The 15,903-nt window shown below is 38.4% G+C and overlaps 1 long non-coding RNA gene across 1 annotated transcript; it reads left to right on the top strand.

The window, feature by feature from the left end:
* Nucleotides 1–4,761: 4,761 nt before the first annotated feature.
* On the top strand, nt 4,762–5,809 carry LOC307163153. The gene is made up of 3 exons (XR_013822027.1): nt 4,762–4,974; nt 5,506–5,587; nt 5,778–5,809. It is a non-coding gene; the product is annotated as an uncharacterized lncRNA (long non-coding RNA).
* Nucleotides 5,810–15,903: the final 10,094 nt, after the last annotated feature.

The raw sequence follows: 15,903 nt of genomic DNA, 5'->3' as shown, positions 1-15,903 counted from the left end.
CATATGGCCGAGCCGCCCGTTATACGCTTTCCCCCCGGTCGTCATGCTACCTTAGGTCATCAAACAGATCAGGGAGAGCAAATGTGCAGTGCTTCTTATAGCCCCCCGTGGAGAAACCGACTATGGTTCTCAGAGCTGGCACAACTGCTGAAATCAGCCCCGTGGCCGATCCCGCTGAGGAAAAATCTCCTCACGCAGGCAAACGGAGAAATCTGGCATCCCCGTCCCGACTTGTGGGCCCTTCATGTATGGCCGCTCAACGGGTACCCGGGGACCTCCCGGATAAAGTGGCATAAACCATTGCTGAGGCTAGAGCGCCGTCAACCAGACGCCTCTACACGCAGAAATGGAGAGTGTTCTCTAGCTGGTGCACCGCTAGAAACACACTCGTGTGAGATACCTAGTGTACTCGCCTTTTTACAAGAGCTGCTGGACACGGGTCGCACCCCCTCCACGCTTAAAGTATATGTGGCGGCCATAGCAGCATCGCACGCTCCCATGGCCGGGCAATCACTAGGGAAAAACGACCTGGGCGTCCGCTTCCTTAAAGGGGCAAGGAGACTAAACCCTCTGCGTCCCCCCTCTGTGCCTATCTGGGACCTCTCCACGGTCCTGGAAGCACTGAAGGGCGCCCCGTTTGAGCCACTTCAGTCTGCCAACCTGAAGCACCTCTCGCTCAAAACCGCTCTTTTACTGGCGCTCGCATCAGTTAAGAGATTGGGCGATCTGCACACGCTGTCTTCGAGTGCGTCCTGTCTTGAATTTGGACCTAACGACTGCAGAGCTGTCCTTAGGCCGAGGCATGGGTATATTCCTAAAATGCTCTCTACCCCCGTCAGAGCACAAGTTATTTCCCTGACAGCTCTCTCCTCACCAGAGGATGAAAGAGACGCGAATTTACTCTGTCCCGTCAGGGCTCTCAGAGTATATCTGGAGCGTTCTGCCTCATTCAGACAGTAAGAACAGCTTTTTGTGTGCTTTGGCGCCCACACCAAGGGTCTTGCCGTCTCAAAGCAGAGATTATCGCGCTGGGTAGTTGACGCTATAGCGCTGGCTTATGAGTCTAAGGGCCTCCACTGCCCCTTAGGCATCAGAGCTCATTCCACTTGAGGCATGGCCTCGTCTTGGTCGAGTGGAATACCCATACAGGATATCTGTGCGGCGGCCGGCTGGGCCTCGCCGTCCACTTTTATCAGGTTTTATAACCTACAAGTCCCTGCCCTGCATTCTAGGGTGCTTTCGGTATGAATGTGTAAGCACAACCCCCCCCCCCCCCATGAAACCCGAGTCTCTCCGGTCCCATTTTTTACACGAACTACAGTATGTTCATATGTTATACCATACATAACAACGTATAAGGTTTTTTTTTCTTGTTTAACATGGGCCCGTTATCTCCGGTCCTGTTACAGAGCTATAATTCATATATGACACTATATCATGGCCCTCTTTAGGCCACACTCATGTTTCCTTATGAAGCCCATCCCTGTCCGGCTTATTTGGATCATACTTTACTTTCACGGCTGTCATTTATGCCACACTTGCCGGGGGGGTGCAGTAAGGGGTTAACAGGAAAACCACAGGCTTGGCAACCCTAATTCCAAATCTTCTGAAATCATACCATAGCTTTGTGTGACAAACAGACCAAATTGTTTTGTTGCTATTCACCAGTATTCTTCCCTTGTGTGAGCGGGGGAGTGAGTCAGTGAACTCGATGACTGGACCAGTCTGGTTCATAAATAAATCAGTCAGACCGGTGAATCAAATGGATGAACTCAAACTCAAAAGAATGATTTGAGTTCACTATTTCTCCCATAACTCTTACAGTGTTTTGTGTCCTTTATTTGTTATACAGACAAATGAATATTAAAATATAAGCAGAAAAAAAAGAACCGAATTGGGAGCAACTATTTTAAACTATTTTTCCAAGATTCTTATTATTAGATCCAAATATTATTAGACACTGATATATGAAATCGACACCCAAATAAACACCCCTACCCTTGTTGCTTCATTGCTACTGACTGAAAGATTCATATTTATTTATTTACACACATAAATGAGGCCTGAAATTGATCTGAGAATATCATAATCCATGTGTTTTTTTTTTTCCTGCTTACACGTTCGTGGGTCACATCTGATATGTGCCACAAAAAATTGGGTCACTTGAACAATGTAAATGTGGCCTAATATCTGGCAGATAGACAGCTAGCACAAGTATCATGAATTAATCAGCTGTTATTCAACATCAACAGGATTTCTGTCATGACAACTCTCAGAGAGATTGGCATGGTAATGGATATGGCAATGTTAATGCATTTGGTCTTGGTCCAGGCATTCTAGATTTAGAGTTTGGAGCACAGTTGTGCAACAGCTGAGGCTATTTCTATATACATTTGTAAAGCAACTTTTCACCCAGCCCAGTTGCACAGGATAATGGAAGAAAGACACAATACACCAAAAAATATATACGTGCTCCTGAGTGAGAAAACAAGCTGCTAGATAGGCAGAACACCCCTTCCCCCCAAACAAGCAGATCTACCTTTTTCTCTCCTTTAAGAACCAAAAGACTGTATGTTTTAAAATATATGTGTGTCTGGGCTACCGTTCCGAATGACTTAACTCTAGTGGCCTATGACTATGTGTGCCTGGGCTACCATGCCGAATGGCTTAACTCTAGTGGACCATGACTATGTGTGCCTGGGCCACCTTTCTGAATGACTTAACTCTAGTGTACCAGGGCTCTAGCCAGAGGCTAGAGACTCTGGAGTTCTCACATTTGTCTCCTCTAAAGTTCAGAAGTGATCTCATCATCGTCACACACTGTGCTCATACTTTTCTCCAGAATCTCTAGCTAAGAATCGCAGATTTTTGTCTCCTCTAAAGTTTTAGATGAGATCTCAATAACATCACACACTGTGCTCATATTTTTCTCCTTACTTAAATATGAATTGTCATATTTGAAGTTGTTTAGTGTAGACAGTGTTTTGTTGCAAAATGATTGAAAATCAAATGAGAAAATCATGACCTATATTAACATGCATACAAAATGGGTTGTACAAGACCAAATTTTCAATGCTAAACAAAAAAAAAAAAAAAAGGTTACGCAACAATGACTGGTACACTAGTGTTACTTTTGATAAAAATAAAGTATTTATCTTACACATACAGTATCTAATCCCTTTCTAGTGTGTTTGGGAAATGTGCTGCATGTACAATGCTGGGCATTGAAGGTAAATTTAAACCAGTAACCCTTCATTTTCTGAAATGTATAATGGTATTTAAATGATAGTTTAGGTATTAAGAATAAAAATATGTAATTGAACATGTTCCTTCTAATATAAGATTTAAGACATCTGAAGACAAAACTGATATCTAAATGAGACGTATAAGAAAATCACCATTTAGTACCCTGAGCTTAGAGAAACCTCTGTCAGAGTCATAGCCTTGTGGGCAGCACATCAACATTGAGAAAACTGCCCCTCAATCAGCAAGGGTCCCAGCTAAAAGTACTTTCCTGCTCATGTTCCCATTGTTTCCTGTCCCTCCTCCAGCTGTCCTGTCAATTAAAGGTGAAAATTTTAAATGGCATAAAATGACAATAATAATAAAAAAGAGCAGCCTCTGAAAGACAATAAAGAGATCTCACATGTTTCTCACAGCCCATTCTCAATTTGGACTCATTTTTCTCAGAACTTTCTAATGTCTCAGTTGTGTCTACTTTTATTTCTCCTAAGAAATTTTAGGAGAAACATCTGAGACACTATTGATACTAAAATGAGAGATATTTGAGAATCTCAGTCCCCTAAAGCCAATTCACAAAATTGTTTGTTTAGGTGTTGTTTAAAATTTTCAGGATTTCTTAGAAATTCCTTACTTAAATAACTGGAAACATGTTTGCTTCGTTCCATATATGAAGTGTGATCTGCGTTGCAGGTGTTGTTAAACTCATTGAGGCGTTCTGCACAGAAACCGCACTCATACATGCTCACCGCGTGTTGTTACATATTAAATATTTGGTAACACTTTAGAATAATGGTCCGTCATTAATAAGTAACTATGCAGGATGCAGGAAAAATGAGTAGAACTATATTAACACTTCAGCTACTACTGTTAATATAGAAACAAGCTTAACTTAGCAGTAAGTAATATCGAATGTAGGAGATAGTTCCTTATTAGGTAATCAACACTGTAAACCCAAATAAGTTGGCAAAACAAACAAAACAAAAATTAAGGCAATCAGTTGCCTCAAATTTTTTAAGTTAAGAAATTCAAAGTTTAAATAAGCAGAACTGTCAGATTTTTATTTTTTACTTATATATTTAATTGTTCTTAACTTGAAATGTTTGAGTACACTAATTCATACATGTAATTTAAAACATTCATGTAATCTCAATGTGAACACTTTTATTAGTATAAACTTAGCTAGCTTTAACAAGCTAGTTTGCTAACATATTAGTTTGTTCACATTTTAACTAGAGTATGTTCTGTCAGGACCACTACTGTCAAATACGATTGACAATTAGGATACAGTTTGGTGGTATGGTTCCGTTCTGGGCGAGAACTCCCTGCGCATCCATGCAGCCAAAATCCAATAGCTTTCCTGACTCACATATACTTAGTAAACTTTACTCAGTAATATAAAATACATACTTCTTACTAGGTTTTGTTGAGTTACAGTCAATTGCAGGGTGAAAATTACAAGTTACTCAATCGTTTGAGTGACGCTTACTTGAAATAAGCAAGTAACAACAAAGGATGCAATGACGTTACTAAACCAGTAAGAGGCAGCAGTGAATTTAAGCATGCCTAATGTGCAGAAAAAACAAAGAAGAAGAAGTGGCACTTGTGAGAGCATGCGCAATAGATTCTGTGCGTATTTCATTTTCGGCGCCAATTTTGCAGATGTGGAAAGACTTTGACAGACTACCTACATTTTTATCTGGAGCTTCGCTACGTTTTTGGAATAATAATAAGGTGAGTAATCAAGCATGCGACTTTTGTGTGAATGTTTTTTTTTTTTTTACTGTCTGTCGCTAATTTTTACTGATTTCCTTAATGTCTAACGTTACCAAATAATTGAGATAATTAGAGCTTGAAGAATATGGTTTGGCCTGTTTGTTTGTTTTTGCGCATAACACTATCAGGTAAGTTACCATAACAGTTCCTGGAATGCCTGAAAAGCGATTTATTTGTCCCAAATGTAAGAATTATGGTTTTCTATTTTACCATTTTCACTGATGCATTCTCCTCTGTTGGCATCGGTTTAATTATTAAGGTTCCAAATCTGGTGAAATGGCGCACATCTACAGTTAAATGTAATCTGCAGCTTATGCAGAGATGAAGTATGTGATGCTTTTTGACAGTATGTGATTTCACAACAGCATTAAACTATTATTATTTTAAATTGAGTAAATTCAGATTGTAATGAAAGCACTGTAAAAGTGATTTATTTTTATTTTTTATGCTGACTTTTTTTTATTCAACTACTTTATCACTGCATCAAAGATGGACCAGACCTTCTCAATGCAAAGAGGTGAAGTTGTGGATGCAGATGGAGCAGTGGCCAGCTCTTTTTACAGAGAGACAAGTAAGTACTTATTCATACCCTTTTCCACCATTATAAACCACATTCTGTTTAGGTTTGGCTTTAGAATTGGCCTGTTGGCCTGACCATGCATTGAAAGATTATTAATAATTGTAATTATTAAACAATTATTAATAATTGTTCGTTGAAAGATTTCCACGCTGTCTCATGCCTTTTTTTGCCTGTGTTGTAGGTGTTTGCAGAGTTTAACAGGATAGTCCCCACAGATCTGCAGAGTAACTTTTATGGTGCTGTGGATCGGTACACACCACGCTTTGTCACAATCTTCAAGTCTTCAAGAAGCATTGGAGAGAAATTAGATGAGCTTATGCAGCAAATGAATACAGGGGTGAGTTTACTGCAGCCTTAATTTTGTATTAATATTCTGAGTTTATCATGGTTTTGCTTACAATCTATCTAGCTGTAGCTGTTGTCTAAAGTGTTGTGGGGTTTTGTTGATAAACTCTTTAACTGTGGACTGTAATCTTAAAGGATTAGTTCACTTTCAAATTAAAATTTCTTGATAATTTACTTACACCCATGTCATCCAAGATGTCCATATCTTTCTTTCTTCAGTCAAAAAGAAATTAAGGTTTTTGAGGAAAATTTTAATTTATAATTTATAGATCATGCCTTTTCACTTTTCTCTGTTGTAATATTTTTATTGTTTGGTTTCATTCAGGTATGTGATGTTGATGAAGCCTGGGCACAACTATCTGTTGGGGTGCTGACTGTCATTGATGAAGAACAACTTCCCTCTCTAAATAAACTCTACCTTTGCCCAGTGTCTACTGCCATCATTGTTGAGAAAGGTATTGTAATGGATAATCTGCAGAACCTGCCTCAGGCAATTTGCATCTATTTTGGTCTGTTTTATGCTTTAAATTTGGATTACCCAAAAGACATGAAAAATACTTTTAACTTCATTCAGAAATTGATGCTTGCTTTGAGACAGAACAAACTCTCACCAAAACTGCAATCTCTGAACAATCTCTTGTTGAGTAATCAAATGTGCAAGATTGATGATGTTTGGCATTAGATTACATTTGTTTATGACAGTGGAATTAGATTAGTTGATAGAAAAATAAAAGGGAAACTAAGCCACTTGTTTAAAATTGTCAGCCCATTAGTTCATGAGCAAGTTAAAGGGTTAGTTAACCCAAAAATGAAAATTCTGTCAGTAATTACTCACCTTCATGTCGTTCAAAACCCGTAAGACCTTCGTTCATCTTCAAAACACAAATAAAGATATTATTCATTATTCAACAATCTCTTCATTATTCAACAATCTCTTCTCTTCCACGTCATTCTCCTACGCTGTTGACGTAGTGTAAACATCCCAGTGCTTCTGGGTTCTATGTCAGAACGTAGGCTTATTATTGGCCAGCATCACACATGACCAGCATCAGACAATAATAAGCCTCAATCTGACGTAGAACCCAGAAGCGCTGGACGTTTACACTACGTCAACAGTGTTGGAGAATGATGTGGAAGAGAAGAGATTGTTGAATAATGGCGGGGGTTTTACACACAAAAAGTATTCTTGTTGCTTCATAACATTAAGGTTGAAGTACTGTAGTCACATGGACTATTTTAACTATGTCTTTACTACCTTTCTGGGCCTTGGAAGTTGCAATGACATTGCAGTCTATGGAGGGACAGAAACCTCTCAGATTTCATCAAAAATATCTTCATTTGTGTTCCTAAGATGAACAAAAGTCTTACGGGGTTGGAACAACATGAGGGTGAGTAATTACTGACAGAAGTAAAAAAAAATTAAGAATCTGTCAGTGTATTCATTTCTAATGTATGTGTTTGAGAGACATTGGTTTTTCACCGTTTAGGCTTAAACGATGAAATACTATTCCATCGTTAATGAATGTAGCCACTGTTTTTGCACTTCTATATACCAAGTTTGGTCTCCGAAGTGTTATTGATTAAAGGTAGGGTAGGTAATCCTGTTCAGAAACATTTTTTTTTATACTGGGTGAAATGGTCCTTCCATTCTGATAGTAGTCAATACATTATGTGTTCAGAAAAAGGAATGGAAAAAATCTGACCTCTGTAGCAGCTGCAGGACAGTAAAAACTCTGACCAATCACTGCCATTCGGTGCGAATGTAAAGAACCAATCAGATGCCTTCATGTCTCGTGCCCGAGCACCACTGCGTGCACTCATCATCACATGTCACCGTTCCCGGAAATATTCAGCTCACTACACCGAGTAAGCAGGAGTTTGCGGCACAATGGCTGAGAAAATGCAGCAAAAAGTACCAATGCCAGCTTTGCTACTTTGCTAAACTACTTCCTCGGACCCTGCCCGCACTCTTGAACGACCGCCTCTGATTCGTAAAACTTTACCAGTATCGATATGCTAGCTTGATAGTGAGTACTAAAAGCCATCATATTTGTTTATATTCATAGTGATAAAGTTAGGTATTGTATTACATGTGATTCTGACATGATGTCACTGCATGCACTGCGCTCCTTCCTCTCCGCTCGTCTCAGGTAAATAATAAATGCGTCTTCAGCTGAGCCTGAGCGTTTGGCGTCGCGCGTTCATGTGTTTTGGGGGCGTGGCTTTGGAAGGAGCCCAGAATGGAGGGGGTGGAGTGAATGGAAATAATGAGCTGTGTTTACAACAGTCGTGAGAGGTCTACAGACACTCGATTTTTATACTTTCTTTTTCAGAGTACTTACATTTTAATTATGTATTGGTATATAAAGACAGTTTAAACAAATTTGGAATGTTTTTTTTTCTGAACAGGATTACCTACCCTAGCTTTAAAGTGAGTCATTGTTATGACTTGAATTGTTAAAGCTGTTTGTTGAGAATCTGTTAGAGTTAGGGTATGGTCTCAAAAATATTTATTTTTATATGTATTTCTCATGGTTAGTTCATGTTAGTTAACACACTACCTAATGTTAACTAATAAACCTTATTATAAAGTGTTTCCGTTTTTTTTTTTCAAAAAAATGTAAAAACCTAAAGTGACTATTTACATAAATTGTATACCCCAATGCAAACTTGTGTGGACCACCCCTGTGTCAGCAAATACAATAAATTTACCTTTGAACTGTATCATTGCCTTAAATTTATTTGTCCTGTTGTAAATGTTATCTTTGTAAAATTGTGATAGTATTCTCAATGATATATAATAGATGATTGATAGCACTTAAGTTATTGGAGTACAGCTTACTTGCTATTTTAAGTGCAATCGGTTTGCATGGTTTTAACAAGTAAACTGGATTGCTTTTAAAGTAAAGTAAACTCAGTAATTCCAAGTTGTATGCAGAAAACATCAGAGTTAACACAACTAGCATAAATGAGTACATCTAAAGTAAATGATCAAGTATACTATACAAATTAGTTTTAAGTTACTGGAACTCTCTTGTAAGTGTACACTACTAGACATGCACTTGTTAGTACTACATACTATTCCTATTTCACGTTACTTAGTTTTTTAAGTGCAATCGGTTTGCATGCTTTTTTTGAGTAAGCTGAACTAATCGGATTTTACAGTGTAGAATAAATAAGAGCAGGGAGAGCAGCAATAACCCCCTTGGGGTAAACAGAGCAGAACCAACATGAATGATTGCAAATATATTTAATTCAAGATTTTCAAGTACAACATAATTTGAGAATTTATTCTGATTCAAGGGGAATCCGAATGCCAAATCCTGACTGATGAGAGGAGGAGCTGGGGATGGAGGAGGGTAATTTGCTCCTGAGAAACGCGATAGCTGCTGATAATACTGAAGGAGCTTATATATATGTATACGGTGATAGGTGTCGTATTCCTATAGGTAGATGTGGGTCAGCTGACAGAGTCTTGATTTGACATATTCCAGAGTCATTTCCAGAGTCTGATTGAATCAGCTGCTTGCTTGTTGTTTATCCACAGTCCAGTTCCAGTCTCTTTGAGTGACACCTGTGAGCTAGAGATGAGAGATGGAGATTTCCTTTTCAATTATCTTTTTCATTGGAAATAAGTACTGAAGTACACAATACTGAAGTAATCCTGGGGCCTGTTTCAGAAAGGAGGTTAAGTGAAAACTCTGAGTATGTTAACCCTAAAATGAGGGAAACTCTGGGTTTTCTGTTTCAGAATGGGAGGTATGTTAAACCTGAGAAAGCAGAGTAAGTCAAGCCCGTTTCTGAAAGAGAGGTATACTCAGAGTCAGTTACCATGGTAACTTACTCTGTGAACCTAACCTGGTCGGGAGCAGGTTTTCTTCGGTAAACCCAGAGTTTCTTTCGGTCTCCTCCCCTTTTTTAAAGAGGGAGTGGTGTTTAAACACCTCATTCATTCTTTCAGTACATTTTTATTAATAAAACTAATCTTTTATTAATAAATAAAATATTGCTATTTTTACTGCAGTTTTTCAATTTTTTTTAATAAGATGAAGTCTATATAACTCCTTAACTTTCAACTGAAAATACGGTAGTATTAGAGTTACATAATGTAGTTCTAAACAAATTCTACAGAATTAAACTGTGGCATTTACTGGAAATCACTGAACTGTGTTGATCTGTGCAACAGAAGTTGATGGACCGTCCTCCTGCTGTTCTTCCACACTCTGGGGGCGGGGGAGAGATAAGAATACCCATTTATACTTAGATTTAAACTTAGATTCTCCACATAAAAATGTGAAAAAAATCTGAATGTGTAGATTGTTTGATGTGTAGACACATAATATTAACATTACCTTAATTATAGGCCTCTCTGTGGCAGCAGAAACTATTTATCCCCATCGTCCTGTGAAGATGAGCATTTGGTTGAGGACAATTTATAACACTATTTAATTTCTGGTGTATTGAGTTGGCGACTTACGACTGACTGGGGTTCTGTTGGACAGGAGGATCCAAAAGACACATATTACCATCAGAATCTGTTGGGACCAACAAAAAACCCAACCCAAAGTAAAATAAATGGAAATATCAAAAATAGCTTATATAAAAAATAACACATGTAAACCTCTTACATTTTATGAAGGCCCTTGGATCTTCGGGAGTGACTGGCTCTGAAGTCCCTCCAGGAATTCCCTCAGCCAAAAATGCTGCTGCACTGCTAGACACTGGATGCTATTTAGTTATTTAATATGTCAAATGTTTGTAAAGTCAGGTAGCCTACACCCATGATTTGCTCAAGACATGTTCTTTTAATACCTGCAGGATTGCACCTACATGAAAATTAAAATTAGGTTGAATAACATACTGTTCTTCCAGTTTCACCTCTGATATTATAACAGTTGGGTAAGTTACTTGTATTACTAACTACAAATGACATATTCAACAGTGTAATTAGATTAATGTAATAATGACTATCTTTTGAAAGTATTGGTCTACTTCTTACTAATTACTAAATCCCATATCAACCTCAACCACTTGAACAATACAAGGAGAGACAAGAAACTGCACTTTTAATGCTTTCAAATAAACAATATACAATTGCATGAATTATTCTTGAATTGACCAAAGTGTGTAGAGGGAGAAGGTTACATTAAAAATATACCTTTTAAAAATGTATGTTAAATATACAGAATTGTTCTATAGTCTAATGCAATTACATCAGATTTTACTTTAAATTACAGAAGAATTAAGAGTAATCCCTTTAATTAAATTACAGTATTAATTCGTACTCTCCATATGCTTGCAGAAGCACATCCAGTTCTGCTGGTGAGAAATATGAAGACCTCTTTTTGTATGGCGCTGTTGCCATGGTGACTCATAATATCTGCGCTCCATTGATAATGGCTTTTTATAGTTGTGGTGCACGCGCTTAACTCAGAGTAGGTCAACTCAGAGTTGATTGAACTAACTAATTTCAGCTGTTCTGTAACCGAAAACTCAGAGTTTCCCATCTCAGGGTAAGTCAACTCAGAGTTCAAGTTTTAACTCAGAGTTGGTTGAACCTCCTTTCTGAAACAGGCCCCTGGTGGAAACTTCCGGTTCACATAGAATTAGCAAAACATGTCATTAATACAGCTGGATGGTTTAATGTAACAAGCGTGATGCTGATGCTTGGATATATTTAGTCACAAATATGTAGGTTTGAATAAATTCCAATCACTAGACAAGTTATTTGTTGACGTGTACTGTGTACACTGTCACCTGTCAATGACGTCATAACCTTGTTATACTTGGTTGTAGTTTACTTCTGTAGAAACCAAGAATTCTTTTTTTTTTTTTTTTTAAACACACTACCCCCACCACGACTGAGGCTGATATAATGGTTACATCCTGATGTTAGCATCATATGTTGAGCACTATAGATCCAATCTTATGGGGAAAGCATCACCCCAAGCTGGAGCAAGCAAGGACACATTGCAACAAGCGTTTCGCTGTAGCCAATTTAACAATTGTATGCGATCTATTGGGGGAAGCTTACACCCCTAGTGGCAGCAAAATCTGATAAAACAAGCATGTTGTATAATCGCGGAACTATTGCCAAAACTAGTGTAGTTTGGCAGGGGAAGCATACACCCTACAGCAATAGCTGCGACTAGCGGCAACAAACTGATACAACAAGCATGTTGTATAAATCACAGAACTTATTGCTAAAACTAGTGTAGTTTGGCAGGGGAAGCATACACCCTACAGCAATAGCTGCGACTAGCGGCAACAAACTGATACAACAAGCATGTTGTATAAATCACAGAACTTATTGCTAAAACTAGTGTAGTTTGGCAGGGGAAGCATACACCCTACAGCAATAGCTCTGACTAGTGGCAACAAACTCATACAACAAGCATGTTGTATAAATCATAAAACTATTGCTAAAACTAGTGAAGTTTGGCAGAGGAAGCATACACCCTACAGCAATAGCTCTGACTAGCGGCAACAGAATTGATACAACTAGCATGTATAACCATAGGACTAGTATTAAAACTAGTGTAGTCTGGTCGGAGAAGTATACACCCTCTAGTTCTGAGTCAGATGCAGTGCGCAGCTGAATACAGTGTGCTTCCTCATTCATGAACATGATTTCTGCTCCCGTCCTATGGATTCCATCGGCTGTGGAGGTGAAGATGACGACTCCCATGATTCCACTCCTTCACAGGACCATCAAGCTACGATGTTGTTAGTGTTGAATACCAGACCTCTGCGGTGAATGTACTGTGTATTTTGCACAAGTATGTTACTGATATCTAGATAGCTTTAGCCACAAGCATGTGGTAACTTTAACACAGCATGTTGCAATAATCAGATAGAATAAAGAACAGGCATTTTTCTAATGTAATGCAACCAGATAAGCATAAAACAACGCTTGATTACTACAGCATGTTGCTGAGGACAGTATGCGCAAAATACTAGAAGCCGAAGTAACAAGCATATATTCGACAACATTGCACTAGCAACCACCATACGGTACTGATAGTACTGTTGCTGAAATGACAGCATATTGCTGATGCCTGATAAGCTTAGCACAGCATGTGACAATGACACCAGGTATAAGCCTAAAACACAGCCATGTTCCAAATAATGACTGGGCTAAATAACCTTAAAAGTAAAACCACCATTTTACCAATAGCAACTAACAGCTTTTAAAGCAAGCAGTTTTCAATAGCCACTATAGCCTTTAGAGCAAGCAGTGTTTCAATAATATATTTTATATATATATATATATCATTTTTATACACAGCTTAAATATACCACCATGTTGAATTTCAGTCTATAAAAATGCAAGCCCCTACATTTTTTTTTTTTTTTTTTTATAAAATTTAAATGAAAGCATGGTATACAATACACTATAGCTTTAAGAACGCTGTGTTTCCAAGAACTAGATAGACCAAGCGTGTTACTATGTCTTTTTTAAAGCTGTGCCACAGCAAAATTATTGACTTACATTTGCATCATGAATTGTTAATTCCTATCAAGCAAGCTGCGTGAATATGTGCTGCATAGTACTAAAAGCAAAGAGTATAGAAGTAACAAGAGGCAAAACTCCGTTGCAGTTTTGACAACAACCACTAGGTGGCGCTTCGGTAGCGCGGCCGCCATTTTGGACTGAACCAACGGCTTTACCGTTAGCACAACTATTGTACAGCATTAACATTATGTCTGGAAATAATTGGAAACAAAGAAAACAATGTTCTGCCATCAACTGCAACAACTACCAGTGTACAACCAATCAACTAGCATTTCATAGATTCCCTAAAGATCCAGAGAGGTAAAGTAGAAAAGGTTTTATTAACTTTAAAGTGAGCTAACGTCAACGATAACAGGTGCTGTAACGTTAATGTAAGCTATCCCATAACCGCAGTAACAGTTTGCTAATGTTATGTATTTGGTCGAAATTGTCAAGACTCGAAATGAGCTTTTTAAATCGCATACTTTCAGAGATATATGAACACCTAACCTGCCAAATGACCGCTTTATTAATTCATTGTTATCACTAAATTAACCCTTTAACTGTCACCTTTTTTTCGCATAAACATGAAAATCACTATCCAAACTTAAATGGTTGTAATTCAAGAATGCTTTGGAATTTAGACCTATGGTTGGTCTTGTTTTAATTTGTCAGATTATTGTTGAAGTGAAATAAATTATGAAAGTGAAACAGAAAAAAAGTTATATAAGTTTGAGTTTATTAAAATGTACAAATTTAAAAAATATAATTAATTATCGTTCAACTATATGACAGCTGTGTTGCGTTCAGTCCAAGATGGCGGAGCTGCAGCTCTGCGCATGGGGGAGTTTGTTGCAATGGAACGTTCTATAGAGTTTCGCCTCTTGGTACTTCTATACTCTTTGCTAAAAGCACAGCGTGTGCAACGCGATCAGTTGCCAATGACAACACATAGTAACGCACATAGCCAATATGATCGCATAAGCCTAGCAAGAGCATTTCAATGAAAACGACCAAGTTAGATAAGCCCAAGCCACACGTAGCCTATAGAATTAGCAACAAGCATGCTAATTCAATACCCTGACAGCTTTTAGCAATGAGTTTTAAAAAGGACTTAGCTTAGCTTTGTGAAGTCTTTCAGAGATGAATGGAGAATGAATCACGTCGAGTACTGTGTCAATAATGCAGCGATGCGAGCAGCAATGCAGACTGAGGTCACTTCCAAATCAGGCAACTAATGATCAATGTGGCGAATCTCGTGTTCAAGTTTAAGATGAATCTGAGGTGAAATCCTTGTGGGTATCGAATTCCTCTTGCTAAATTCCCAATTGCCGATTCCTTGCGAGATGATGTTGTTTGCCTGCCGAATTTCGCCATTTAATTTGCTCCTGAGAAATGCAATAGCTGCTGATAATACTGAAGGAGCGCGGTGATCAGGGTTGCCAGGTGCCAGCAAGGTTTTCCTGCCCAAAACCTCGTCAAAAAACGCGAGAATGCACAAAAAACCGCCCAATTTTTTTTGTGGCTTGTTTCTCGTTTAAACACATTGAAATCATTAACAAGCTTTAAAATGACCTATTTTTTGACTTAGCCTATCTGATTTTAGAAACAATATTCAATCAAATGAACGCAAAAGTAGGCTACTGACCTCAGTCAGACTATTCTACTATTATGGAAAATAATGCGATCAACTTAGGCTATCGATGAGTCTGTTTATTGTTTATTGTCATAAGTCGCTTGGAACATATTGTTATAAGTCGCTTGGAACAAAAGCATTCAGTAACATAAAAACATTGAGTGGATATATGGACATAAAAAATAACCCACTTTAACATTTCAGTTATTTCAAATGGCAACATGAAACATGCATATTAGGGCTGGGAGAAAAAAATCGATTCACTAGGTATCGCGATTTTTTTTTAATGATTTTAAAATCGATTTTTTAAATACAGAATATTACAGATATTAATTCAAATTAAATTGTTTTATTTTTGCCCTTGCTTATAGATGAGGTTGACAGAAGTTAGTCACTTTCGTTTCAATAGAGGGTGAAATATGCCGTTACAGAGCTGCACCATTCATCTTTAAAAGACTGTGATCTCGATTCAAACACCCACGCGATCCATTTCGTCTGTCTATTAAACCTTTGACAAAATCATATCGCAACATTCAAATCTGTGTTGGCGCTGCCACTGACCCAGAGAGTGTCATGAAACCGCAGCTAGCTAAGTTTGAAAACCCCGCGATCTAGTGTGCAGTTTGAGGGGCGGGCGGTGCTGGCATGAGTCACTTTAAGGTAGTGGGAGGTCTGTTGTGAGGTTAGGGGGCACGTCAGCCAGAGTTGTAGTGTGTGTGTGTGTGTGTGTGAGTGAGACTGCTGCCTGCTGAACATTGGGTCACAGGAAGAAGGATCTGAAGTGCCGGTGTTTCGGCAACAAAAACCCGCCGAACTGATCCGAAACCAGCC

Source organism: Squalius cephalus (genome assembly GCF_949319135.1).
Source record: "Squalius cephalus genome assembly, chromosome: 8".
Classification (NCBI taxonomy): domain Eukaryota; kingdom Metazoa; phylum Chordata; class Actinopteri; order Cypriniformes; family Leuciscidae; genus Squalius; species Squalius cephalus.
This window is presented reverse-complemented; position numbering and strand designations above follow the sequence as displayed.